This window comes from Hippoglossus stenolepis, chromosome 9, assembly GCF_022539355.2.
Source record: "Hippoglossus stenolepis isolate QCI-W04-F060 chromosome 9, HSTE1.2, whole genome shotgun sequence".
NCBI classification, from domain to species: Eukaryota; Metazoa; Chordata; class Actinopteri; order Pleuronectiformes; family Pleuronectidae; genus Hippoglossus; species Hippoglossus stenolepis.
In genome coordinates, this window is record NC_061491.1 from 6,711,185 (window position 1) to 6,738,752 (window position 27,568).

A 27,568-nucleotide genomic window follows, 5' to 3' on the forward strand; every position below is an offset into this window, starting at 1 on the left:
ATCACCTCACACTCAGTGATATTTCTGTTGTTCTATTTGTTATGAGGCAAATGTGGAGCTGAGTGGGAGAGGGGCAGGGCAGCAAACTCTTTGTGCACACACACACACACACACACACACACACACACACACACACACACACACACACACACACACACACACACACCCTCTTCCTCTCCCAGCTTGTCTCAGAGGGCGAGGCAGTGGGACATCCTGATCTTTGGTTTATTAAAAGCAGCCTTGTGTCTTATCTGAGAGGCAGACCACTCATACCAATTAACATTCCAGTGCAGTGTTTTTGCAGAACTGGAGGCTGAACTTCCTTCCTCACGCACCCACACACACACACACACACACACACACACACACACACACACACACACACACACACACACACACACACACACACACGTTTGTACAGCTGTCTTAGTGAGGACACTGATGCGCACAATGCGTTCCCTAGCCCCCTACCCTAACCCTAACCATCCAAACTAAATGCCTAACCCTAACCCTAACCCTTAACCTAATTCAAATCCTAACCCTAAAACCAAGTCTTAACCCCCAAAAAGTCCATTAAAGGGGGGTCACAAAGTGAGGACCGGCCAAAAGGTCCTCACTTTCCCAAAATGTCCTCACTCCGTAGGTTGTAGACTCAAACTGGTCCTCACAAAGCTGTACAAGAGCACACACACACGCACACACACACACACACACACAGGCTGTTGTGAGAGACGAAAGCACAGTGTGTTTTGCTGACAGAATAAAGTAATACTTGGGTTTCAAATAAAAGAAGAATGAAGTAGTAGGCTGTATTTTGAGCGGTATGGGCAAAGTCAGCACTGAGAGGTTTATTCTGGCCGGGCTTCACTGGGTCGATCCGTCCACGAACAAACATGTGAAAAAGAGAAACAGATGGACTCTGGTCTTATTGTTACGACTTAGAAAAGAGCCTTGCTTCCAAGAAGAAGCAACAACCTCAATCAGTTACAAAAAGTTTTACCAAAACTTATTTTGAGAATTGGTACATTGTATTCCTCAAGCATTAAAGTACATGGCTGACTAACATATAGGACAGTATTGGCATTTCATCAAATAATTCAGTAGTCAGTATGATCTACAACTGGTATGATGGACACAATGTTTTTGTTATCTATAGACGGTTTAAGCCTTTACAACTTATATTCTAATATTAAACATGAAGGAAATGATGATGTGTAATGTGAAAGGGGGCACTCAAAGGTACAAACCCAGAGAGTAAGAATAATCACTCCAGTTCCTCTTAAATATATGACTATTTTAGCATCTTTTTTGGTCATAGTTTCTTGTCATTTTTTTGTTCACCTAATTTGATCCATTGTCGGTCTGAAACTGTTTCAAGCAAAAAACCTCTGATAAAATCACTCGTGCAGCACCAGACAGCAGATAAACAAACAAATGGCTGGTGAACAAATTGATGCATTTAGTAGCTGAGGAGGCAGCTGGTGGAGACCAAATCAGAGCTAGATGAAGAGCTCCAAATATGTCTGGTAGCCAAAAGAAAAAACACTCAATGTAGATTGGATAAATAACTATTTGCACTGGTTGTCCATGTGATTTCTGATTAAAATTCAAATGAGATCATGTATAAGGTTTTGTTCCTGTCTTTTTGAGGAGCACTTCACTTTTCAAGTGTTTTCATTTACTCAGAAGAAGGCAGATAAATAGGTTTTAAAGGTTTATGGTTATAATGTGTACAGTATATTAACAAAATAACGTGACCAAAGTGATTCAGACACAAAAGATTTCAGGATCGTAGGTGACATGATGGATATTAAGTGAGTCTTGGTTCTTTGTTACTTGTCTTTTGTGTGAGTATTTGTAGTAACACACTGGTATAAAATATGGAGGAGCTGAAATCAGTTGGGAGGCAATCAGAAGCAGGGAGCTTCCCCTCATTGTAGCTGAAAAAGAACACAGCAATCCCATTAATACAAAGGCACTGTTCATCCCCCAATTTCTCTCCTTTGGCAGTTAAGAGGACGAGGCTTTGTTCAGTGTCCTCGTGTATCATTTTGTAAGTTTTGTAATGACAGGCGAAATGAAGCTGAAATATTAAAACCGAATTAGCAGGTCTCTGAAGGGCTGTAGCTCTAACAAGGACTTCATATAAAGTGAAGTGGAAAGTTACAGGCTCTATAAGATGACACATAAAAAATATCAGTATTATAACTGAAGCCTTTGGGATAATCTCCAATATTCTTATAAGAACATTATATTTTTGTTGAAATCAGAGCAGCAAAGATTTCCCCTATCTAAGTCCACCGCATTCCCATGAGTGGAAGTAACAATGGTTCTGTCTTTTATTTCTTTTGTAGTGGCTATTATAGATAACAATGATCACAAAATATCCAATTCAAAGAAAATCTAACCGTACCTATTATAAAAAACAATCTCAGACTTCATATGTTACCTGCTGGGCCCCTTAAGGAAAGTCTAAACTACACAATATGTGGCGATAATGGATTGAGATCGGTATGCGAGGCTCTAACCCGCCCCATTTACGTGTGAGGCCGTGGGTGTGCGGTCCCCATCGGTGAGGTGTGAGGCGTGAAGGACAGCCAGCCGTACACATCACACAGGAGATCCCTGGATTAGTTCTGCTCGCTGGTCCTCTGCCGCCGCCACTCTCTGCTGCATCTTCACCACGCATCCAAATACAGTCTCAAAACACCACAACACCAGGACAACGCTGCACTACCCACCATCATACAGAATGCGCCCACTGGAAATAAACCAGCATGTGGTCAAAGCTAATTACTGTTACCAATAACATAGCAACCAATGTGTGTGAAGTACAGTTGGCAGTATGTGGCAGATGTCATACTGGGTCATGTAAATGCATTTTAATTTTGATGGGCATGGTTATGGAGATTTTTTTAAATCCCTATCATTAATGATATGGTTTGAAAAGGACCATATGAGTTTAGAATGAATCACTTTAAAACACTATTTAACACCCTGCACTCCAGGGGCATGAAAGGTCACAGTGAGATTTTTTTTTCCAAGGCATTACTTTACAATATGCTTAGTTATTGGGCCAATCTTCAAGAGAATTATAATACACTGCCAGCTAAGTGCTACGCGCTGCAGCCACTACAGAAAGGAGAGATGATCTGACACTTTGCATTGCTCCTTTACAAAACTCATGCTCTGACAGTATACACTACAGCCACTGGTTCTGACCACAGCTGTGACTACAACCCTTAAAGGCTGTGGGGGCTGCTGTGAAAATTGATATGGTTTTGGTACATGTGCAAATGTGTTGGGTGTAAGGCAACGTAAGGCCAGAAAGTCAGGATTAGGACCTGGTACTTCAATCAGTATCAATATATCTCAGGAATTCAAGAGTAACTATTCTCTGCTGCTAATGAGCTGCAGGAATACCGAGTCACACCGAGGGGGTGCACCTACTCCCAATGTGACACAGTGACTGTAACTCATGTATAAATCATAATATCATAGCATAATAAAGCTCAGTTTCCCTCTGTGGATAAAAAAGGAATGCAAATGTATTGCAAGGTAATGCAAATGTGGCCCTGGTAAAATTCCCATCATAACCATTTCATCACTGTGTACTATAAGCCGTTTTGAGACATGAACTCCAGAGACTGTCAGCACAATGGGGTCCGGACTTTCTCCGGAGTTTGCCTTTCACATATGAGGAACGCAGCAGGAGATTCTCTGCTCAGACGTGTTCACGACAACACAGAAATCTCCGGAGTGTTCAGGTGAGGGGTGGCGCAGGACATGTTTTTGTTTACAGCACATCTACACCGGCGTCTGCCTTGAGATATTTATAATCTTTTTTGTTTTGTGTCTGTCACGTGTTCGAAAACATTATCAACTCACCAACCCACTGCAGTGAATAATCTCCTGTCTCCTATGTGAGCTCAGAAACTCCAGAGCCTCTGACACGGATATTTTCATTCGTACTTCATTCGCCCCTCCGGATAATTATCTGGACTTACAGCTTACAGTTTATTCTCCTCACCATGACAACAGTCCAGTACGCCTGTCCCTGGTACCCAACTATGGGTCGATTCCAAGGTTATAGGGGCATGGTCCCAAGAGCAGTGGCTTTAGACTCTAAAAGTCCAGTCTACCTTTTACCAGGTTGTAATGAAACATCTTTACTCTGAGAACCCGACACACTATATTTCACCTCACTGCTTGCAGGAGGGATTGTGGAAATGCAACAAACATGCCCTAAAGAGACAAGAAATTGGAAACATAGTCTGGTGGTGGACGGTGACCTTTTCTGCCACCAGAGCAAGAGTCCAACCTCTTCATACCAATACGACAGAGGCACAGCTCAGGGGAAACACTGCCACTCTTCACTGCAACACAAATAAAAAAGAAAGTGTGGCGAGTCACAAACTGAAGACGGCAATCCCCCTGGGGGTGGGACCGTAATTTGTGACCATTTAATAAAACACCCACAATCATCCCCCGCAACGCAAGGCCTGCTGGAGCTAAGTGCATGTTCTCTTTGCTCTGCTGAAGGGGATGTAATTATTACTGAGAGAAGCTGTAAACATACACTTTGCTTCAATGCTATTCAAACACTTCCACTGGAAAGGAGCAGCTGGTCTCAAAGCATTTCTATAGTCTTATTAAAGTGTGACAGAACAGGAGTATATTTAGTTGCGGCAGTGGCAGGTTGACTGTGCAGCATTTACACATGAACCTTGGTTCGGATTTACAACTGAACCCGACCACATTCACGTCTGGAGCCTCTGGAAATATCATCTTTACCCCAGCCACATCTCCTGATCCACACTTTCTGAAGCCAAACATGTAATCTTTTAAGGATTCTTTTTTCCCTACTCTATAGGTGCTTTGCCTCACATGAGGTGTTGGAAATGGCATGTGCTAAGCACCGTTACACTCATTGCTGTAGTAAACGCAGACAGGAATAACTTGAGGGCTTCATCATTACAACCTGCAATTTCCTAAAAAAGATTGCATATTGGACTGTGGGCGGATGTTGACTGCATGGCAACAAACCCATTTCATCCTGTCTCAACCGATTCATGGAGCTGGATCCAGTCGTAAAACAGCTCCTCTCACTTGGTGTACATTTACTTATTAAAGTCGTTTTTCCCTGGCCCATTAACATGCCCTCAGTGCAGAAAATGATAAACAGCATCCTCAGGCTCATTCTGAAATTGAATGAATCAAAATGACTAATAACCAGTGTTTGAACACTTCCTGAAGCGGAGGGACCGGCTGACAAGAAATCATTCTGAAGGCGACATTGGCCTAAATGTCACTTGGAGTAGAAATTCTCCTGTGGAATTGTTCTTATTAATCATGTAAAAATGTGGCTTGAAAGAGGCAGGGAAGGCACCAAAAATAAAATTGAATGAGTGTGTATCTGCACCATAAAAAGTATGATTAACTTTAATAAATCCTCTTCTATCTAAATTATGTGGAAAACAGGCCATGCTGCTGCTGTTCAGTGGGCCGAGGGCCAGCGGTGCCTCTTCCTTCAAATGAAAACAAAACACCGGCTTCTCAGAGGTGTCAGTGAGAGACAAACAGAGGGATGGAGAAAAAATGAAGTAGTCCTGGCTGAAGCTGCCTTATTAAAACTGCGTGTTCACTGCGTGGGAACTGAAAGTCCAATCAGCTAGCTACTGGCTACCTACTGTTAATGTCACAATTTCCATGTGGACAGACAGACTTGATGTAACTGAGCTCAGTCAGACACTGAAACACTCAAACTGTCTTGTGTTGTGTGAAGGGATGACGGACGAGAGGCTTGCTGCTATTAATGTGCTGCTATTTATTGACTCTGGCATATCTCTCCTGAAGTGACCAAGTTACACAGTAAAATGATACAACTGAACATGGGACATATATACATGGAGAGAAACAGAATATACTGTACTGTATGGACTGGTTAGTCATGCCGTTGGCTTGTCACCCAACTCACACCCAGCATCTCACACCCAGCATCTCACTCCCAGCACACTGTCAGATCAACACAGTTTTTCTAGCTTCAAAATAAGATAGCTTATTTTGTTGTTCTGTGGATGCATCAAGTCACAACACGAACATGGATGCAAGATATATTATTATATTAGACTACAATCAATCAAACAATCAAGTTTTATTTGAAAAGCCCATATCAACAAATCATAATTTGTCTCATAGGGCTTAACAAGGTGCGACGTCCTCTGTCCTTAACCCTCAACAAGAGTAAGTTATTGTCAGTAATGGTAGAATATGTGAGTAGGCATATTGTATATCAAGCAATCTTGTTATAATCATAGTCCACGATCAGCTGCCACCACAATCACGATCCACCACCACGACCGACAATCCACCATCATCAACCAACACCACTGTCCATGATCAGGATCCACCATCACCATCCATAATTGGTTCATCGATTATTGAATAAAGGATTCATGATTTTGTCTATTAAAGCTAAGGTTGATAATCTTAGAAAAGCAAGCAAGAGCAGGCTACACTTTGAAAAACCAATCCATCCCAGCCCCTCCCCTCAGCCCTCTAGTCAAAGCTCCGCCCCCAAAACACATGAACATGCACTGATTTAAAACTGGTGGAGGCGGAGTTTACCGTGACTTGCTCACCAACCTCTGACTATGGTCTCTGATACAGTGGTTTAGGTCTCTCTGGCTGAACACTCGGGTCATGCGCAGTGAGAGCATGGGCAGGGTTGTGCGCAGGCAGGCAGGTCGGTCGGTGACAGAGAAGTAAACCAGCCTGTTGTGTTTGTTTTTTTCTTGTGAGGGCCACAGACACTGGCTATTTTATTTTGTTATTTAGTCACTACACCAACATGTGTATTAATGGTGGGTGGTATCACACACTATACAGACTCTGTTACAAATGAACCCACAGTTCAGTTCAACATTCACAAGCCATAAATCCTTATTAAGTAAATTTCACATTGTTAACCCACAGTTGGAATTTTCCTTCCCTTCTGGGTTACAAACAATAGAATAAGTTAGAGGATTGAATTCTGTTTGGTACCATCATTAAAAGGCCTCTGTGCTGCCATGTAACATATATTAAAACTATACATTGACAACATAAATTAACTGAGATGACTGAAGTATCTTCATTAATGATATTTAACAAGTTGCTTTGCTTGAAGTCCTGTTCCATAAAACCTTTCAGAACAAGAGTTAAAAGTCATATTGGTTCACTCGACACATGCAGTCAGTGACAGACATAATTGGCATCTTGCCACTTGAATACTATGTATTTCCACATTATTAAAATTGCCTTTTCTCAGTGAGGCTCCAGAGACTTAATTAAACCAATGACATTTTGAAAGGGTGTGGGATTTAAGGATAATATGACCTTGGTTTGAGAAGTGGTGCTCCTGGATGGATAACTGCTGCGTCCTTATGTCACTGCACTTAACCTCCCCTGACCAGCCTTTACTCACAAGCTGAACCTGTGTACCCCAGAAGATTTCTGCAGGTACACCAAAGGGTGGTTTTATATATTTGTACATGCTGAAGCAGCTTCTGAAGTTTTACAAAGAAAGGTCACAATGAACATAGTGTTTAAAAAGAAAAATGTTTGTAATGGTTCCATCCAGCTGTGATCACGCATACAACAGCTGAATGCAAAGAGCAGCTATTTGTCTGCATCTTGTAACAAAACAAGGAGGTAAAAGATCGTGAAGAGTGGCACTTTTGTTTGCGGTTGCTATGCAAATGTAAAATAAAGTGTTTAGCCTGGACAACCTGAAGTAACAAAGGTGAATATGCTGCAGAAATGAAATAAAATAAACAACAAAATGTCATTGCTCTGCTTGTTCATAAAAAAGTCAAAGAGGATAATGCTTACATTTAAAACATCAATTGTATAAGGTGTACTCATCTTAAAATAAAGCTACACTATTTCAGATATTTTTTGGAACAGATATTTCACCCTCGTTTTTAAAATAATCTCCATCCAAGAGCTCGAACAAGGAGGCTGTGTGAGTTGGCGGCGATACAGTGTACATCAACGAACCGTCAAATCAAGTGAAATGTTTTTTCCCTGTCTTTAAATCTAATCCCTAATGTCAAGTCTCTGAACAGATATCTCATCTGAGGCCAGGCTGCAGCTCCTGGTTCAGTTGCACAGACACAACTCTGGTGATGCACTGGTTCCTCAAAATCTGCCAGCGCAGTAGCTCACTCCCTTTAAAGAAAGAGTACAAGACCATGACAGAAACAAAACATGACCTGGAGTCTGGATCAGCTTTTTGTCACTAGCCACGTCACCAAACGACTGCTTTGAGCTGCCAGGAACAAGATTAAGATTTTCTCCGCTGAAAAAAGAAACAGCATACTGTAGCGACTTCTTCTAAATCAACGACTAAAGAGAGTCCTTTTGTCAAAGTGACGAAAGAAAAGGCTGACCACTTTGCTGAACTTTCTTTTTCTTCTATTCTTCCACAGAGAGGTTCAACTTCAGTTTACAGCTCCCAGGCAACCAACCAACATCTAGGCCTGAATTGTTTGTCAGGTGGCAACAGAACAGGATTCTGCCTCTTTGACATAAGAACATCAGCACTTTGGAAAACAGTGAAAGCAAGGGCAGCCCGAGAATGTCACTAAAAAGAAGTTGGGAACAGACAGTACAGCAGTTACTTAGGGTCTGTGTAAGAAATCCAGAACAGGATACAACAGTGAAGGTTGTTTCTACTTGTGAATATATATGGGCCTTTATTCCGAATGGTAGACTGGGATCCATTGTACCAAAGATGGTATCATCTACTTAAATAATCCCAGAAATCCGCTACATCGCAAGTGTTTTGAAATTCACTCTGGACTAACTATAATAAAACATGACATCAGCGTCATCAAATCCTCAACCTGAAGGTTTACGAGCCCGCTACCAGACAACGTCACACCGGCAGTCTATCATTCTGACTGTGTGTTGTCTTTTATATCTTTTGGGGGACCTTCAGTGTATTTAAATGATTTTGATAGCAGTTATATAAATTCAGTTTAGTAAACCACAGTACAACAGTTTGAAAGGAGGTTGAACTCACCTTTGTTTGAGGAGAATGACCCATACAAAAATCAGGCGAGGTTAACATTTATCACTCCAGAGTCACGACACTTGAGACGCTACACCTGAAAAACAGAGAAAAAGATATATGAGATTTCTGTGTTAAGCTTTAAATAACACGTTTCGCACTTTGGTAAACAGTTGAACATATTTATAAAGGCCAATGAAATGTATTTAAGACACAAAAAAGTGTTTAACGAACTAAGTGCAAGAAAGCTTATGAGCGTATATTCCAATGTTTTTTATTCGACAAAGAGGCCTGTATGAGAAAATCATTTTTAATCAGTGCTACCTATGGCCCCAACATTTTATTTAAAGTCAAACCAAAGCAGGTGATAAAATATTGACTTAAACATGGCCCATTAAGACAACAGCTTTATGACTAGTCACTTCAAAACCAGTTCCAACTGAACGGCCAAAATCTGGATTTTAAAACCACAACATCATCTGATAAAATCAAAGACAACAGTGCTGTGATGTCGCTCTTTGTACTTGTTAAGATGATCACTCAGAGAGGAAGTTAGGAGCTCATTATTGAGTATGTCAGCTGCTGCGTGGTCACTAAAGAGTTGTTCAGAAAGTAGACAAAAGCACGCACATCCACACTGTCCAGGTGCTGGACAGAATTGATGAAAACCAGAAGAAGAGAAATGTCCACACACATAAAGAGAAGTGGAGTGCGGAGGGAGAGCCCAACCTTGTTGGTCTGTGCTGGTGACTCTTTTCTACAGTAAGTTATTAAGCTTTGCCCCCCCAACAAAAAATCACACGATTTCTATCTAAATAAGGCAGTGAAGAGGTCTGAAAAGTCAGTAAATCTAGCAGCAGGCACTAAGTTGGCAACATTGCCTGTAAATGCCCCCTGATTACATAATAGAAACTTTTAATTTTGAAAGAGCAACAGCCAATGAGGATACTAATAATGTCAGTCAGTCAGTAAGTGACCTCTTGTTGTGATCCAGCCAAGAACAAGGCAGAGTGAGGCAGGTTTCCCTCAGAACCTCATACACAGACTCATATCCTGACACTACCTGAGTCTGGAATAGTCCTTAATCATTTAATTAATTCCATTAACATTAATAAGGGAAGATTGACTTCCTGTGGTGAAAGAAGCACATCAGCAGCTGACAGTAATGACTGGCAGCTATTACATTTATAATTTAAAATCATCATTGACTCTATCAGTCTAACACTGGTCTGAATGAGATGCTGGAGAACCTTTGTGAACAAGTGGTGAAGGGGTGAACAACGTGAATAAAAGGCTGGGAGTGTTACTTGAGGACGGCAGCATGAGGTGGCGAGGCTGCTGTCCTGTTTGGTCAGGGGGCGAGAGAATACAGGACCTCCAGCTGAGCACTTGACCTCCATCTCCATCATCCCTCCCTCTTCTCTCTCTGAGCTCTTTAACTGACTCTGTTCTCTCTCTGTCTCCTCCAGTAACAGTTAGCTGAGCACTGCTGATACCCGTGGAGGAAACATTTGCAACATAAATAGACAAAAATGTACTGAAGTAAAAGTACCAAAATTACTTTTCTACTTGAGTAAAAGTACTTGCTTTTAAATATATTATATGTATCAAAAGTAACAACTTGCGAGTGTAGCCTATTCCCTCATGTCTACTACATCATTAACTCTGTTTACTTTGTATTTTGTTTAATACTAGAATAGTTCAGACTCTGGTATATTAATAAAGAATGCTGCAGATGATGCTGCTGAAAATATTTGTATCGTTATATTAATTAATTCTCTTCTGAATCCATCTAAGGTGCAATAATATGAAATGCATTGTAAAAATGTAGAAGTGTAGAAAGCAAAGATATATGTAGGTTCTAGGTTAGCTTTATATTTCGGACATGTTCTTAATAAATAAATAAAACAAAAATATTTATTAGATTTACAACACATAGTCAAAATAAATAAATCATGTCCAAAAAATGCCTCACTATTCAAACATTCATCATAAACAGCTTAATCACAATCAGCAAACATAAACGTTCATGACTCAACGAGAGAGCAGATAAAACTTTAGAGCAAAAATAAGCCTTTTCACATCCTATTCTCTTTTTCATTGTGCTACTTCACCTCCACTCTTATCCATTTCATGTGTTCAGTATATTGGGTTTAAACATCAGCTGTTCCATGGAGCAAAACCTTTCACTGTTAAACAAAGACTTTTTGTTCCAGTCCTCACTAATTGTTTCTTGAACATATACATTTCTCTCAAATTGTGATGACTTCTCATTTGAAACAGCAGCTAAATACCGCTGGGTAATAACTGATTTCTTGCTTTATACATGATTTGACCCATTTTGAAGTCGACCAAGTCTTTAAACTTTAGTGCTTTTAGTTTTGTAAAAAGTGACAGTAGGGTAAAAGTGAAAACTAACTGAAAACAAATCTTCTTAGGTAAAGTACAGATGCATGAAAAGTTTACTGAAGTACAGTAACAAAGAAAATGTACTTAGTTACATCCTGGCCGCCACATGTGAAAATGTCACACGTTGTATATATCCACAGTTTCTAAATAAAAGACTGTGATGGCTGCAACTAAATGAAGCACAAGCAGATAAATAAAACACATTTAAATGAAGTCCTCCCCAATCATCAACATTTTTGTTCGGCTATGAATACAGAAAACACAACCAAATGCAGACGCACTGATTCCACTGCATTGCTTATTTGCTTGCACTGATTCAGTTTTATCTGTGAAATCTTTGTCCCTTTGGTGAAGATGTTTTCTGAGGTTGTGTTGTGTCTGCGCTAAGCCCCCTAGAGCTGCCGCGAAGGAAACAGATGAAGCTCCAAATAATCGTGACAAGAGATTTTCTAAACTAATTTAGGTTCTTTCTTTGCACCTTCTACAACTACAGAGTCATATGCAGCCGTACGTTCTCAAAAAACAGATTTTCAGTAAAAAGCATAAAAAACCCTGCTTTGTTGAGAATGGGACGACATTTACAATTCCTGGGAGGCTTGCGAGGGAAAAGTGACAGAAGTGCTTGCAAGCGGCCGCCTCATTCACTGGTATTGCTCATTTTGCAGGATCTCTTATGTGACACCATTACAGCTGAAGGGTTTTTTTGGGGGTTTTTTGGTATTGTTTTTACAAAGGGGTGATTCAATGCTTTATGAAAAGAACAAAAAAAGATGTGTTCTACAGAGCAAGCAAACACAGACTTAAACTTTCTTTTCAACAGCCCCCAGGGGCAGATTAGTTTGAAACAAAGGCATCTTAGAAAATACATCCAACAATCAGTGGCAGCTTTGGGCTGAGTCATAATTTATTGCGGGTGCACACTGCACAGTAGCGCCTGTTGGTGTCAGACTCAACACTGGGCATCAGACTCCAAATAGTTGCAAGAAACTGGAGCTCGGAAAACGATCACATTACAGCATTGTTGGGCTTCTATTAAGGCAGATGACATGTTTTGAGTGGAGCTCTGTGGTGGCTAATAGTGGGGAGGGTTTTCCCTTTTGTTGTCAATGCTCACGTTTCATTGCCCTAGAATCATCGCATGCTACAGATACAAGGGAACAGCTTGATATCAAACAGCTTGTTATCGGCCTTCATGTCTTCTGTAACCACCTGACTATTAAAAGGTCCGTGTAGCTCTCTGATTTGTATGAGAAAAACACATCCCACACAGGCTTTGACTTAAGACGAGTGGAAAAAACGTAATTCTGTTTTTACTGACTTGAAGTGGTCAATGAAGCTCACTGCCAGCGTCTTCTTTTTCTCCTCTTTCCCTCACTCACACACACATACATGCACACGCACACACACACACACACACACACACACACACACACACACACACACACACACACACACACACACACACACACACACACACACACACAGTGGTCAGAGGTGGGCAGCGTCCATAAATAGAATGGAAAGTAGGCAAGTGGCTTCTGGGAGTGGCTTTTACTGGGAATATGATCGATTAAAAAGCAATTTGCTCCTCTGCTCTGGCCCTGCATTCCTAAATGACAACCCCCCCACCTCCCATCCCCACAGTCCAGATGGAGCTTTGAGGGGTCGGAGGAGCCGGCCCGCCCCACCTGCTCCCTCCATCTATGGCTGCCAGACCCAGTGCCCCTCCCCACTCCCAAGCCAGAGCCCCGGTCACAGTCTGCTGGGCACTTGCAGAGCGACCAGGCAGAAACGTCCAGGCAGCCCTCGCTGGTCTGACAGAAAATCTAGACTTTGTTCCAACATACAGAGGACTTGAGAAAGCTTAAATAAAGGCGTGACGGCAGGTTAAGACAAACAGGAACAGAACACTGCACAGAGGAAACTCAGACAAGGCAAGAATTCGATTCAGTATATTCTGTCAAGGTTCACTGGAGCAACACCAGACTGTACAACAGCTACTGCACATACCAATGTGGGGTCTACATTTTTGAAGATGTCCTCGTGTTAGACTTGTATATACAAATATAGCCTCTTGAACACACAGTGCCCAAATTGCAATGGTTCAAAAGTAACTGGATACTTGGCGTCTAAATGTTTCTTGGGCAGCTGTGTGTGGTTTCAGTGTTCAAGAGCTGAGAGTTTCCATTTGAACTGAAGTGGAGTTGTTTATCAGAATGACGATCAATGAAGTGAAGAGGAAAATAATGACGTCAAAAAAATCTATCAGAGTGACATCAAAGTTAGTTGATTTGATGTTTTCTAGTTTCACTTCACACCTGCATTTTTAAAGAGTGTACCCAACAGTTGATGTTGGCAACAGAACTAGCAGACAGAAAAGCAGTGTTGTGGATGCATGAAGAATCGTAAGCATGGAGAAGGAATATCCTTTTTAACGACAGAGCAGTCAAGAGCACAATCCAGAATGTAGGTACATAAATTCATAGAAGGTCACCATAACCTTTACCTTCGACGACTGAAATTAGAAGGATTTAAAATGATTCTCTCAAGGCAAGATGCACGGAGGCATAAAAACACACAGGCCAGAATCACTAAATCAAAGTTCTCTGAAATTATAAAAAATTATTAACCCACGATGAAAGTGAGGAGAAAAAAGGAGCAGCTCATGACCCAAAGCCACCACCTCATCAGTCAATCATGGCAGTCTGTCACTGCTCAGGCATGTACGACTCCAATGGAACAGACACACTGGCTTTTATTGATGGATGATTTCACTGCTGACAGAAGCAACAAGATGAATGCAGAGGGATACAGGAGCATGATCTGTGATCCGATTCAGCCACATGCATCAAAACTCAATGGACCACATTTCATCACTCAGCAGGACAAGGACAAGGATCTACAGCGTACTGCCAAAGCAGCCAAAGAGCAGTTCAAGGTGAGGATGTGGGATTTCCTCGACTGGTCGAGTCAATGACCTGAACTCAGTCTGACTGAGTAGCTTTACACTTTGAGGAAGACCCCACGACATGCAAGAGCTGAAATCCTGGGGGAGATTACCTGAGGAAGTCTACCTGGTAAGACAAGTGTCAGCTGATCTGTTTGGGTCAAGATTCCAGGCCCTCAATAAGTGTAACACAAATTTCAAGACAATTTCAAGATAATCAGCAAAGGAAATGTGGATGACTGCACGTCTCTATCCACTGTCATTATGCAAATATTAGAAGTTAGCTCATTGAGATAAACAGCTGGAGGAGCCTCTCCTGTTGGGTTCCACTGAACCGTTGCAGAAGAAGATGTCACAGAACACTTCATGTATTAATATGAGAAAAGTAATAGTCTCATTGTCGCTGCACATAGATGATTTCATCTGCTGCTAGTTTTCTCATCAGCAGATGTTTAAGTCATATACTTCATGTAGATCATGATTGATTTGATTAGAACTTTTCCACTTCAGCCAAGCACAACCTATTTTGGTGTTGTTTTGGCAAAACCTTCCTTTACACTGCTATTTAAAGGAGCTAACAGTTACAGTTCTAGCTCAGTTTAATTAAATTGTTCTAAATTGTAATGTAATCCATTACATCGACTAATTCCACCACTAATTTAAAGAAAAGGTTCCAAAGTAACTTTTCTTCCGACATATGCCAAACAGTTTCACAGCACCAGGAATGAGAGCTGAAATAATCAATACGTCACTTATTTCATCCGTCCAGAGAAAATCTATTTGGCAAAGAAAATACTATACATTCTGGTTCCAACTCTCCAAACATAAGGATACGCTGATTCTTTTCTTGTAGCCAGTAGATAAAGAAAATATTCAAAAGTCGCAGTCATACTGCAAATTCCTGCACGTGCACTATGTGAGGTACAGAGACAGAGTTAATAGCTGCAGCGTAACCCCTGGCCCTGAACATGCCGCGAGTGTGTCTGATCACCTGCTGGGGAAAGAGGCTGTGGTGAAGAGACAATGGTAGGAGGGGAGGACAGGACCATATGGTTCCAGGCCTCACAGTTTGGCTACATGTGTGGAAGTGCACTTTGGGAAATTGGTGATCCTACTGTCACTGATAATGAACTATAAAAAAAGACATTCAAGATTGTGAACAGTTGAGTTAAAATGTTTTCATAGCTATGGATGTGAAACACGCATTGGATTGTATCAGTTTCAGATCCATGTGCATCAGCAGGGGTTCCAAAAACATATAATAGACAGAGCTGAAAGATAAACACTATTTTGAAATGTTAGGGAGCACACTCTCTGTTACCATACAGGAACACAAGGAACGGTGGAGAAAACATACTGAGCTGTGGATAACTTCATTGTTTTTTCACCTGAACCTCGCTCAATCACATAAAGTGCAGTCATTTAAAGAAAATTTTACATTTGGGTCAAAAAAACTCTTTGAACTTATTAAGCTACTACACAGAGCTGCTCATGTCTTTCATCAGATTCACTGCATTGGCTTTCCTACAAGACACGAGACTCAAGCCTGCGGTGTCTCTACTGTTTCAGCCCTTCTGCAACACATCCTCCGGTTATCTTCACTGTCTGTGGCTCTTGGCTTCAGCAGAGTTTGGCTGCAGACCTCTGCAGACTCGGTGGCTGGAGGTTAATTGATGCTGACACATGACGTAGTGTGGAAGTCATTTGCGGGGTGATCTTGCTTCTTTATCAATGACACTAACCAACATACACACTGACAGGAGGGAGGCAGTTAGCAGATGTGAGTCTGTCCAGAAGGTTTATTCCCACATTCAATGTAAATCGGATTATAACTAAATGAAACCTGAAGTTGTAAATAATGGAAATGACCTTTTGAAAGTATTTGTAATACAAATGTAATACTTATCATGTTTCATTTTAAATGTTTTTAGATAGCCTACTTTAATCACTTATCATCATATGATCAGAAGACAGAATTAAAGCTATAGTTAGACACTTTTAACTGCAAACCTGATTTGTTTCCAAGACTTAGACAAGAAGACTGTTATCACTACAACCAGAAGACAATTTTCTGATTAAGAGTTATATATAGAGTTGTTCATTTGTTTCTGAAACACTTTTTATATTATATATAATCATCCTGATACAGGTCTGTGGCCCTCAAAGAACTGTAACAAACATTTGGCCTGAATGAAATGATTGGTTGGCGTAAGTGTCCATCCCTAACCGACCTGTCAGCCTGCATGCACACTGCCTGGGCTCTTACTGCGCATGACCAGAGTCTCCAGCTGGAGAGACATACACCTCTGAAGCACAGACGACAGACAGAGGTTAGTGATAGTCACAGAAAAGCTGGCTACTAGCTTGTTGTCAGTGCATTTGCATGTGTTTTGGGGGCATAGCTTTGACAAAATGGCTGATGGGAGGGGGAGGGATGTATCGGTTTCAAAGTGTAACCTGCTTTTGCTGGCTTTGCCAGGATTACCAACCCTAGATTAATACATTATAGCTTGTTTGTTTCATATGTAGGGTAAGTATAATCTATGTCAAATGCATCATATTAAGCACACATCCAAATCTGAGCAATAAATTCTCTTCTCCACCATCTTCCCTTAACTTTGCATTATTTGGCTGCCAATGAGGCCACAGATTGAACTTCATTCATACTATCATTTATTTAAAGGCTACTGGACCTTTAAGGCCATAATCGAATGCTCTAACCGGTGTCTTTGGTCAATGGCTGAGTGACCTTGCATGGTTGATCAGAGGTCCCAGGAGTGTGCTGCTAATGGGATCAGGGGATAGTGGGGGTGGGGGAGTGGAGGCGGTGGAGGGTCTTACTGGATTTCGGTGACAAGAAAGAACCAAAATTAAAGCCCCACAGCAGAAAGAGAAAAAACCATCAGGACTTTTCTCCCTCGTCTCTTTACTCACTCAGAGTGGCTGGCTGATTGATTCATTCTTATGATTGTTAATACTGGAGAAACTCTTCCAAAGCTCACCTTGACAGAATAGATTTTCCTCAAAAAATAATTCTACCGAGGAATAATGGGAACTAGTAAAAAGTGCCTCAAAGGCTGGATTCAATGGCTGTGAAGTTTCCCTTTGGTGTAAAAACGACTCTCTGCAGACAGCGGGTCTAATCTTAAAACTATGGAACAGATTTAATACAGGTGTGTTTGACTTTATGACCTATTGTCTCTTTGCTCCATCTTCGGTCATAAAATATTCAGCTATCTTGGGCATGTGGATTAATAAGAAGGTTATTGCTGCGGTTGCAGAAAATCCTCAAAGCACAAATTTAAATTTTTTGTTCTCATAGTGAGATAGATTTATATTGATAATTTCCTACTCTAGGGTCTCACAAAGCCAGACACATAATAAAAAACCCAAAATACATGACTGTCAATCTGAAAAATGTTTTTTCCTTTTTGAAACAATCAAACAGCAGCTAAAGAAGCAGCAACTTCCACTCTCACCTCTGAGAGTTTGAAAATTAGATGCTCCCAGACAGAAATGTGCAAAGACACTTCCACTTGATATGGCACTAAAAGCTATAGTATCCTATTAAGGTTTATGAATTAGCCAGTAAACACACAGACATTTTACATCTATCCTAGTGAGGACATTCATTGGCATAATGCATTCCCTAGTCCCTTAACCCTAACGTTCACAGCTCAATGCCTAACCCTAACCCTAATTCTAACCCTAACCCTGAAACCAAGTCTTAACCATCAAACAGCCCATTAAAAGTTGGTCAGAAAGTGAGGACTGGCCAAAATGTCCTCACTCTGTAGGTTGTAGACTCGAAATGGTCCTCACAAAGATATCTGTACAGGTACACACACATACACAAACACACACACACACACACACACACACACACACACACACACACACACACACAGCTTTTTTTGGCACAAGCAATGTGTCAAACAATAGTTGCCAAGTCTGCTGCCTGCAACAAAAGATGGAAAGAATTAGAGGAATGGAAATGGTGATTCAATGCTGTTATGAAAACTGGAGCAACGCATGCAATGGCAGTGAAAACCCATTCAGACAGACTTAGTGCACTGCAGAATGTCTTCACTCTCCCTGACACTCTCTCTATAGCACTGAAAAATGTCCCCGAGTTTTTAACACACACACAGGTTTGTGCAGCTATCCTTATTAAGACTTTGAATTTATTATCATTTATTGTGGACAGCTTAACCAAAACCCTATCCCCGAACTTGACTATAACCAAATCATGCCCAATCCTAAACTTAACCTGACCACGTTTGACATCTTACCCCTAACCTTAACCAAGCTCTCAAAAGTCTTGCAATAATAGGACCGAGTTTAGGTCCCCATAAGGTCTATTGGTCCTGATAAAGTCTGTTTTTATGCTGGAATAGGTCCTTAAGAGGTAACAAAAACAGGCACACACACACATATACATACATACATACATACACACATACAAACAAACCACCCCTCCTTTTGCTCAGTCTGCCTGGCGTTCTATATTAAGATTCAATATTTAATTGCCCTGTCACCCCGATGAACGAAAACTTTCAAAATCTGACTCAGATATTAATATGTGCATAATAGTAGTAGAAAGATGAGGTGAATCCAGGTAAAAGACATTATTCCCTCCTGATTTTCCTTGCGAAAGAGAAGCAGACAAGTTAGATTTTTAGAATTCCACAAAGAGGGGCAGCAACTCAATATCATGTCCCAAATATTTTGCACATTCAGTGCATTTCAGTCCATTTATACCCTCGGACCTAACTCAGCTCTCCTTTCACGCCCAACAAAGTTACAGTATATTGAATTCTCCCAATAGAAAGTGCAAGTGCAGACCTTTCTGACATCTATTTAAAGCCTTCAGCCATATATCTTAGTCTGGCACCCATCCAGGAGCGGTAAATACCCGTGTACAGGCAGCAGCAGCATTGCAACACAACAGAGCAGATTGGTATTCAGAGTGGCAGCTTCCAAAGTTGAAGCTGCATAAATAGTCCAAACTATTACATAAAGGTAAACAAACAACACTGTGCCGAATCATACCAGGTCTGAGCGGCAGCAGGTGGATGAATGAAAGGCTGCTCAGCTCATCAAATGGTGTAATAATGTGTCTCAAATCATTAATCTTTGTGTTGGAGGACAGAACAAAAGGTGTTGAGATGAAGGCATAAAGTGAGAGCAGGAAGATAAGACAGCACAGGTAGACAGAAAGTGGGCCACGCAGCTCAAAGCGAGCTGTAAAGTTTTTCGTCTTTCAGCACGAACCTTCACCGTGGTAGCAAGAGACCAAACTGTAGCGTAATGTGTGGTAGATGATGTCTTGCAATAGCTGCCAGACCTTTTTTCCCCCAGAAATCATAGCACACAACTAATGAGCTTCACAAGTTTGGAAAAAAGACCACACTAGCACGTAGACACACACACACACACACACACACACACCCGTCCTATTTATTATATTCACGCAGCTCACTAACAGCCAGACATCTCCCTATACCACAGCCACAATGTGACACGCTTGTCTGTTTGCAGGCAGAGAAATAAATATCCCGTCTTTCACATTTTTTGTTGGTGTCACATCAGCCAACACAAGCTACATCTAATTTGAATGGCGTCTGCAGCCTGCCAGGAGAAGGAATCCAAGATGAGAGACAGGAGAAAGACAGAAAGAGAGTCAGTGGGGAGAGAAACAGCAAAAGGACACGAAGGATATGAAATAGGGATGATGGAGGATGAAGAGCAGAGGTGGACTTCCACATCTCGGGGTTCTCCCTCATGAGGGAGTTTCGTGGCAGTCTGTCTGTGCTGCTGTCAAACAGCATCAGCGTTCTCCTTCTGCACAAGAGCCGGGGTCGTAAATCCATAAAATCCTGCAGATCCGCTCTCTCACTGTCGAGCCACATGAAGCGCAGTCAAAAGAAACATGTTGGATTGTTAAACAGTCTATAGCTATGATGCTGGAGAGGACAGTGCGAGTTGATAGCAGAAGTAAAATATTAGATCAATCGGCACATCAGTTAAAATGCAGTTGGTGCGGAGAAACAGTCCTTTGAGAAACGTTTAATATATAATAATAAATCAAATGAGCTCATTCCATTATTTATTGGAACGGGCCAGTATGTGACATACTAGTGTGGAATGTGGAAACATTACCATGATATTTATTACTTTTGCTTATGTGCTGACATGTTTGCATTTAATATGGAAAATATTTCAGTCCTAATGTTTTAGTTGGTCATGTAATAACCCCAGATCGCCTGTGTCTGTCTCATGGCCCTGCTCAGACCTGCTATTAACATCTGTCCTGATCACAGGCGGACAGCTTTTACTTTGTCTGTTCACACCTGGCATGATAATGAATGTGTCTCCTGTGACCACTTGTGACTGGATCTCACTTCACCGCTCAATATGCAAATCATCAGGCACATCATTTGTGTTCACAAAGACTCAGTTTACAGATGTGTCCACTGTCAATGTGTTTGTGCGAGTCTGTGTGTTGGCAAGAGCGGGAGAGCTCTTACTGAAGGTCTCTGCCCTGTATGAGACTGGTCACCTGCCCAAGTTGAACGTCACCTCAACAAATGTGAGCATTGACAGTGCGGACGAGATGAGGATTGGATAAGTTAATTATGAATGAGAAACCTTTAGAATCAGACTCTATCTGCCTCGCCTGGTCACACAATAGCTGTTACTTCTGTGTATCCAGTGTCCACATCCTTCGGAGGCTGCTTTAAAGACAGATTGAGTCACACCGGCACAGTTAGATTGTTAGTGTGTTGGGTTTGTAGTAAAGCCCAACTTATCTCAACTGATACAAAATGAATGCGTCCATGACATGTACTAAACAAGATGTTTTACAGCTGAAAATATATTTGAATTTCATTTTTTCCAAAAGAAGAAATAGCATTGGTATTTATTGTGAGTCTGTTTACTGAAAATATAGTTCAGTATACAAACCGATAAGAGAATACTTATTGTTTTATAAAGAATATATTTTTTATAAAAGGCAATCTGAGAGCTAGAACAGTATTTAGACGCCATCTCTCCACGTAATACATCTAAAAGCATCTAACTTGTTCATACATCTGTGTGTGTTTTAACAACTGAGCCCTGACCTCCATGTTGCAGGTGAAGGGAAACATGAAGCTGCCGTTCATTATCTGAAATATTGTGGAATTAACAACCTCCCTGAAATGTGTCTTGTCCTGTGTGAAAACATGATACACTCAGCACACACAGAACCATTTGGACATTTCATGAGGTTAAAAAAGGCCACTATTGTCGTGCCCTCCCCATCAGAGACATTGTGCCTTTACAGGAAGCGAGCATTATCATTTTGATTGACAACCACTCCAGGAGACGGATGTGGACGCACAATGCAGCGCCTGAGTACACAATACACAATGAGGGAGCAGAAGTCGTGTTTTTCTACCCTGCTGGGGGCCACATGGTTCTGCTGCTGTTCACTGGCTGATCAGAGGCACATCATTCATTTTAAGCTTGTGTACCAATCATGTTGCAGCAACAGGCGGGACATATGGCGACGGCAGTGTGTAATTGGTTTCTGATGAACGCCGCCTGTCGCTCAGATTTGGACGACAGCGTTTCTGCTCCATCACTTGGTTAAAAGGGTTTGGAATAGTTCACATAAACTGACATTTTCCAGGACATAGATCGTAAAGCAGCCTTCCAGCTATGGGTCTCTGGAGTCATATATGAATGGTTACAAAGTGAATTGTTCATTTGCATGTAAACCCACAGCTCAGGCCTGGATGACACGTCCTCCTTCCAGTGAAAGTGCACACACTCGACTGTGGCTAATTTATCTCCGACTCATTTTCTCCAGGCTTTTAAACAAGCGGGGAGCAGAACAAAAAGTCTGTCATGTGTGACGTACAGTACAGTGAAGCAGACTTGAGCCCCCTGGAAAAAACGGCCTCCATTTACTCCAGAAAGAGGATAAAAGGCAGCCCGCACCACTTAATTTATGATACAGAGCAAATTAATGGGCACTGACAAGCTCAATAATTTTTCAGAGGCAACAGATAACAATTATAATCATCAGCCACAGAATTAAATAGTCAGTAGAGAGACAGTGGGAACGTGCACTTGTGTGTGTGTGTGTGTGTGTGTTTGTGTGTGCACATGTGTGTGTATTTTCAATATTTGTCTGCTGCACTGTCAAAGCCCCATTAAAGGCGGACCATCAGCGTTAATGTAATATTGTTTGGTTTATTACAGTCCAGTGTCTGCCAGGACCCTGACTACAGAGAGCTGACTTTGTGCCAGCACTCGCTCCCTCTCTCTCCTTTTCTCACTTCACTGCTCGACGGTTACACCATACCTTTTTCCTTTTTGTCAGCCTCTGTGGGATGAGGCGACCATGCACCGTGCTATAATTCATTACCCCCCCCAGTCATTTAAGGCAGTGACAATCAATGGCGTCTCTTCTGTGTTGCGATCTCAGTCATGATAGCGGCTTTTAACAAGCTTTTAAGTTGGAGAGAATCAGATGAAGAGACACGGAGGGAGATATAAAGTAAGTATAAGAAAGCTCAGCATCAAAACAAGCGCTCGTATTGTCTCTGGCAGATGTCTGACTTCATTAGGGACTCGCAGGCTGCTTCACACAAACACTTCAACGGGCTGCAGCCATACACAACGCAGGAGAAACTGACTTTTTCAGAGCACTATATGAGTGTGCCAGGGCAGTCACACAGGAATGCCCAAGACCTCTTTAGATAAGTTGTGTTATATCTCTCTCTCTGTGTGTGTGTGTGTGTGTGTGTGTGTGTGTGTGTGTGTGTGTGTGTGTGTGTGTGTGTGTGTGTGTGTGTGTGTGTGTGTGTGTGTGTGTGGGAGACCCTATTAGTCAGGGAGGAACTTGTGGAGAGCACAGCTGCCCCCTATGGGTGTGAAAACAATGCAGCACCCTGGCAGAGAGGCGGCTCTGATTTCTGCTGCTGCTTCATTAAGGCTGGAAGACACAGAGAGGTGCTATTGTTGGAGCACAGGTGTTTAACACTAATTAGTCGGCTTATCCTACTAATGTTGCAGAGACATCAGACGCCGCTCCGGCAGCGTGGAAGAAAAATAAAGAGGATTTCTCACTGCGGTACAACATATTTTTCCCGGCTTAGAACGTGAGGCGCCTGACGTGCGTACACTTCATCTTTTGTGCTAATGGCCACTACAGAATGCCAAGTTTGTCTTTGTGTTTGTCTTTGTCTTCACTGTGCCAAGTGCAGACGACACAAGCAATCAAAAACAAGCTGTAAACACTGGGGACTGCTGTGGTGATTTTAGAGCGCGGACCTAGACAAAAAAAGTGAGTACACTGACTGAGCTTTAAAGAGTCAGTGGAGGCCACAGTTCATATTTCAGAGTCAAGCGGCTTCTCCACTGCACGACAGTCACCTCTGGAGATCCAGGAGACGTGTTGCTGTGTATGTCATTTGTCATCAGTTAACATTAGTCCTGTGGATTGTTCTATGTGGACTAACAGGAGGGGAGTCGCCACAGTCTAGGGCTTCTTTCATTGGGAACCTACAAGATTCATCTTTGCACTTTGACATTTCATCTCAAACAGAGCGAAGGTTAAGCTGATTGCCTTTGCCAGTGTGAGGAAGTCTGCATACACTCCCTTATTAGAGATGCAGGAGTCAGGTAATGGAACAAGGCCCTTTGCTGGCTGCTGCTGCTCCTGCCCCGTCATCCGTGGCCAACATCTACCAGAGGCCAGAGAGGAGCCGAGCGCCTCTGAAGTGAGCGGAGGAAAAGTGAGCAGAGATCACTGCAGCGTAGAGCGAGGCTAAGAGCTGTGGGCAGAGCAGCCACTCCGACTGTTACAACCCTTGCTGCACCAACATGCTCTGTTATTATACTGGACTGTGGACCTTTGGCTGCCAGACAACATTAAACACGTTTAGCGCAAAAAGCAACACAGAGAAAACACACTGTAACAATAATGACAATGAATCACTCACTCACACACTCATTCAAACACTCTTCTTCTCGTTTTGCTCAGTCGCTCACCCACACACTTGTGTAAGTCCCTTGCTCGCTCATTTGCTCATTCACAAGCTCGCTCAGTCGTGCACTCGTTCAACATTTCTCTCATTCACTCACCCACAGACACAACACACATTCAAGCACATAGTCTATATCCCCTTTTCCTAAATAGGGATCCAAAATAAAAACAAGAAAACACCCAGAAAAACAACACAGCATGTGTAAATGCATATGTGTGACAATATTTGACAACTCTAAAAAAAACGCATAGGAGTAAAACTCAATGTTGTTCGGAGCCTTTAATAAAGGTGACACTACATATGAACTGTTAAATCACCACCACACACCATTGGCATTTAAGTTTCTGAGTATTAATATTCAATGTGGACTATACTGTAGAATAGTACTTTTTGCAGTGCTTATACACCTGAGCTGGTTGTTTTTTGGAGTTTTAAAGAGCAAGACTGGAGATTTGTTTTTGCTTTTGTCAAAAATGTCAACAGCTAATGTAAATCAACAACAAATCATCATGGACATAATGAATAAACTGTATCAATGAAGACAAAATAAAAAGGAGGAAAAAGGACAAAGTACTTTGCTAAGAATACATATTTGGTGCAGAGGTTCACATTTTTCTAATATTAAGGGGATCCCCCAATGTAAGTCCCTTGGAATCATTTGACATTGCCCATTTTTTACACTTCTACTTTGTTATGTGAAATAACAACGTCAAACTATTTTCACCATGTCAACAAAGAATACCCATGGATAATGGATGAATGTGGAAACTTTCCAGAGACCACCTGGCACTGTGCCATGGTCCCCTGAGAGTCCACAGACCCCCATTTGAGGAATCAATGCTCCAGTGAGTCCAGCATACAGCAGTGGAACAATACTGTTGAGTAGCATAAACTTAAATCACAGTGCAGTGCTTTAGTTCACTTTAATGAAGGGACAACAGTGCAGCAGTGTGGCTCCTCGGTGTGTGTGTGTGTGTGTGTGTGTGTGTGTGTGTGTGTGTGTGTGTGTGTGTGTGTGTGTGTGTGTGTGTGTGTGTGTGTGTGTGTGTGTGTGTGTGTTTTCCGGCAGCAGTGGAGTTCCTTGGCACAGGTAAATAAGATATATATCAGACATATGATCCAAAATCAATATTTAGTTTTTGGTCTTCATAGTTTTTGTTGACAACAAGAAAAATATAGAATATTCACTTATTCTTTAAGGTGAAGTTAATGGCCATTGCACAGGCAGTGATGAAAGTGAAGAAAGAAGAATCTACTCTATTTGAAAATACAAGGAGCATTGATTTATTTGTTTTTAGTGCAGTTTCAGTGCTGGCTTCAGTGCCTGTTATTTATACAGGTTACATCAGCCCTTGGCGACGCGCTGTTGCAATATACAACTCATCAAGATGAGTGACAAGTACGTGGATGGGAACATGGCCCACAGAGGCGGGGGGGGGGGTTCACTTTGAACAGGCCAGTTGGATGAAAACATAACAATTGTAAAACTTTCCACAGCTTCACGTACTCCATTAAATATATTTATAGTCCTTCTCTTACTGTTAAGATTACTGTATCGTGTTACCACTGATGCTGGAATGTACCATTTTCCAAGGATGCAAGGATCATTTGTGTTAGATGTTTTATTCTCATCATATACTATCAGACTGTTTCAGTCTTTGTATTGAAACAGACATCCAGGCAAAGACAGAATAAAGCAGTATTTCCCTCATGGGAGTTAACGTCTCTTTAACATCCAGGATATATGGGTAGTCCATCCTTTCTGTCACGTCTGACTACATTGTGATACAACCAGATGCATGAGGCTTTTCCCAAAAAAATACTGAATGGGTTTGAAGTGGCATAATATTTATAAGTAATTCAACATAGACAGTTTCAGTGATATTTCATTTGTTTCACTGCGTTCACCACATGAGTCCCATTTGAGTTCCTTGAAAAACAGCCCAGCGTGTGAATGCATCACTTGTGGTCGATGTTTATTGCTGCCTTGTCTCCATTACCATCATCCAGTATTAAATACGACGGGGGGAAAAGCTTTCTTTTTTAAATATGTAGAAGCACTTACCACAACATTGCTTTTTAAATTACTGACATATCATAAAAATGTAAACATACATAATGTTACGCATATATAAAATCCACATAAACCAGGGTTTTAAGTCAGAGCACAGTGGCCTACGCTGCATTACGTCTAAGAAAACATCTACATCTAATTTACTGTATTTTTCCTACAGAAATATGCAGAGGCCTGCTCCAAGTTCAACAGTGAGAGTATATCCTCAGAGGAAACCAGTGGCTAGAACAACAGCTAGAATATCTGGTTTGAAGGGGTCAGAGCAGTCATCCTGCAAATATTTTTGCCTCTTCTTCGCCACTAAAACCACATGTTTTTTTTACATTCTCATGTTTCATAACTTGTGTCTGTGTGACTATTTGGATCCCATGCGTATGAAAGCTATTTGACATTATAATGGATCCCAAAAATGTCTAAATGTTAAGAAGGATAAACCTAAAACAGACTGCAGTGTTCAACAGAGCAACGCTGTGGATCATAATATCTCACATTTTAACGTTATCTGTAAATATTTGAGTCTTTCCCATTGATTATCTGTGTGTGGCAGCCCATCATGTTCTAATTTCATAATGAACCAAAAAATGTTTGTCATGGTAGTTTACATTTCTCATTTAACATAAAAGATCCCTAACTTGTTGTTTTGCTGAGTCACTGCATTGTATAGCTCTGTGCAGAGCTATTTCCAACATGCTATCATCCATAAAGTTGTTACCATCCACGCAGACAGTCAGACCTCATAGTTTCAGCTGTGACATGCAATGTAGTTCTTTCTCTCATGCAAGAATGAATCTTTCACTCTTTAGTCTGTGTACCTGTCACTCTGAATCTGTTGCGCTCAAGAGCATCCCCTCTACCGCCATACATTTTATTAATGTTGGGGGAAACACTGTATTTCCTCATAAGAGATGTTGATTTGCATTTCTGCATCTTTGATTTGATACCAACAATATGTAAAATGACCACTAATCTTTCTAAGCAGTAAATTCTCAAAAAAAAATTATGTCAACTACTTATTTACCAAGCTTTAATTATTCCTACAAATT

At 41.4% G+C, this 27,568-nt stretch overlaps 1 protein-coding gene across 6 annotated transcripts in view; it reads right to left on the reverse strand.

Annotated features, from left to right (window-relative positions):
* The window catches only part of arvcfb (ARVCF delta catenin family member b), a 236,519-nt gene that overhangs the window by 170,324 nt on the left and 38,627 nt on the right, over positions 1–27,568 (reverse strand). For all 6 annotated transcript variants that reach the window (XM_047341131.1, XM_047341128.1, XM_047341127.1 and 3 more), the window contains exon 2: positions 9,068–9,152. The gene's annotated coding sequence lies outside the window, so the exon portion shown is untranslated. The remainder of the gene's footprint in view (positions 1–9,067; positions 9,153–27,568) is intronic.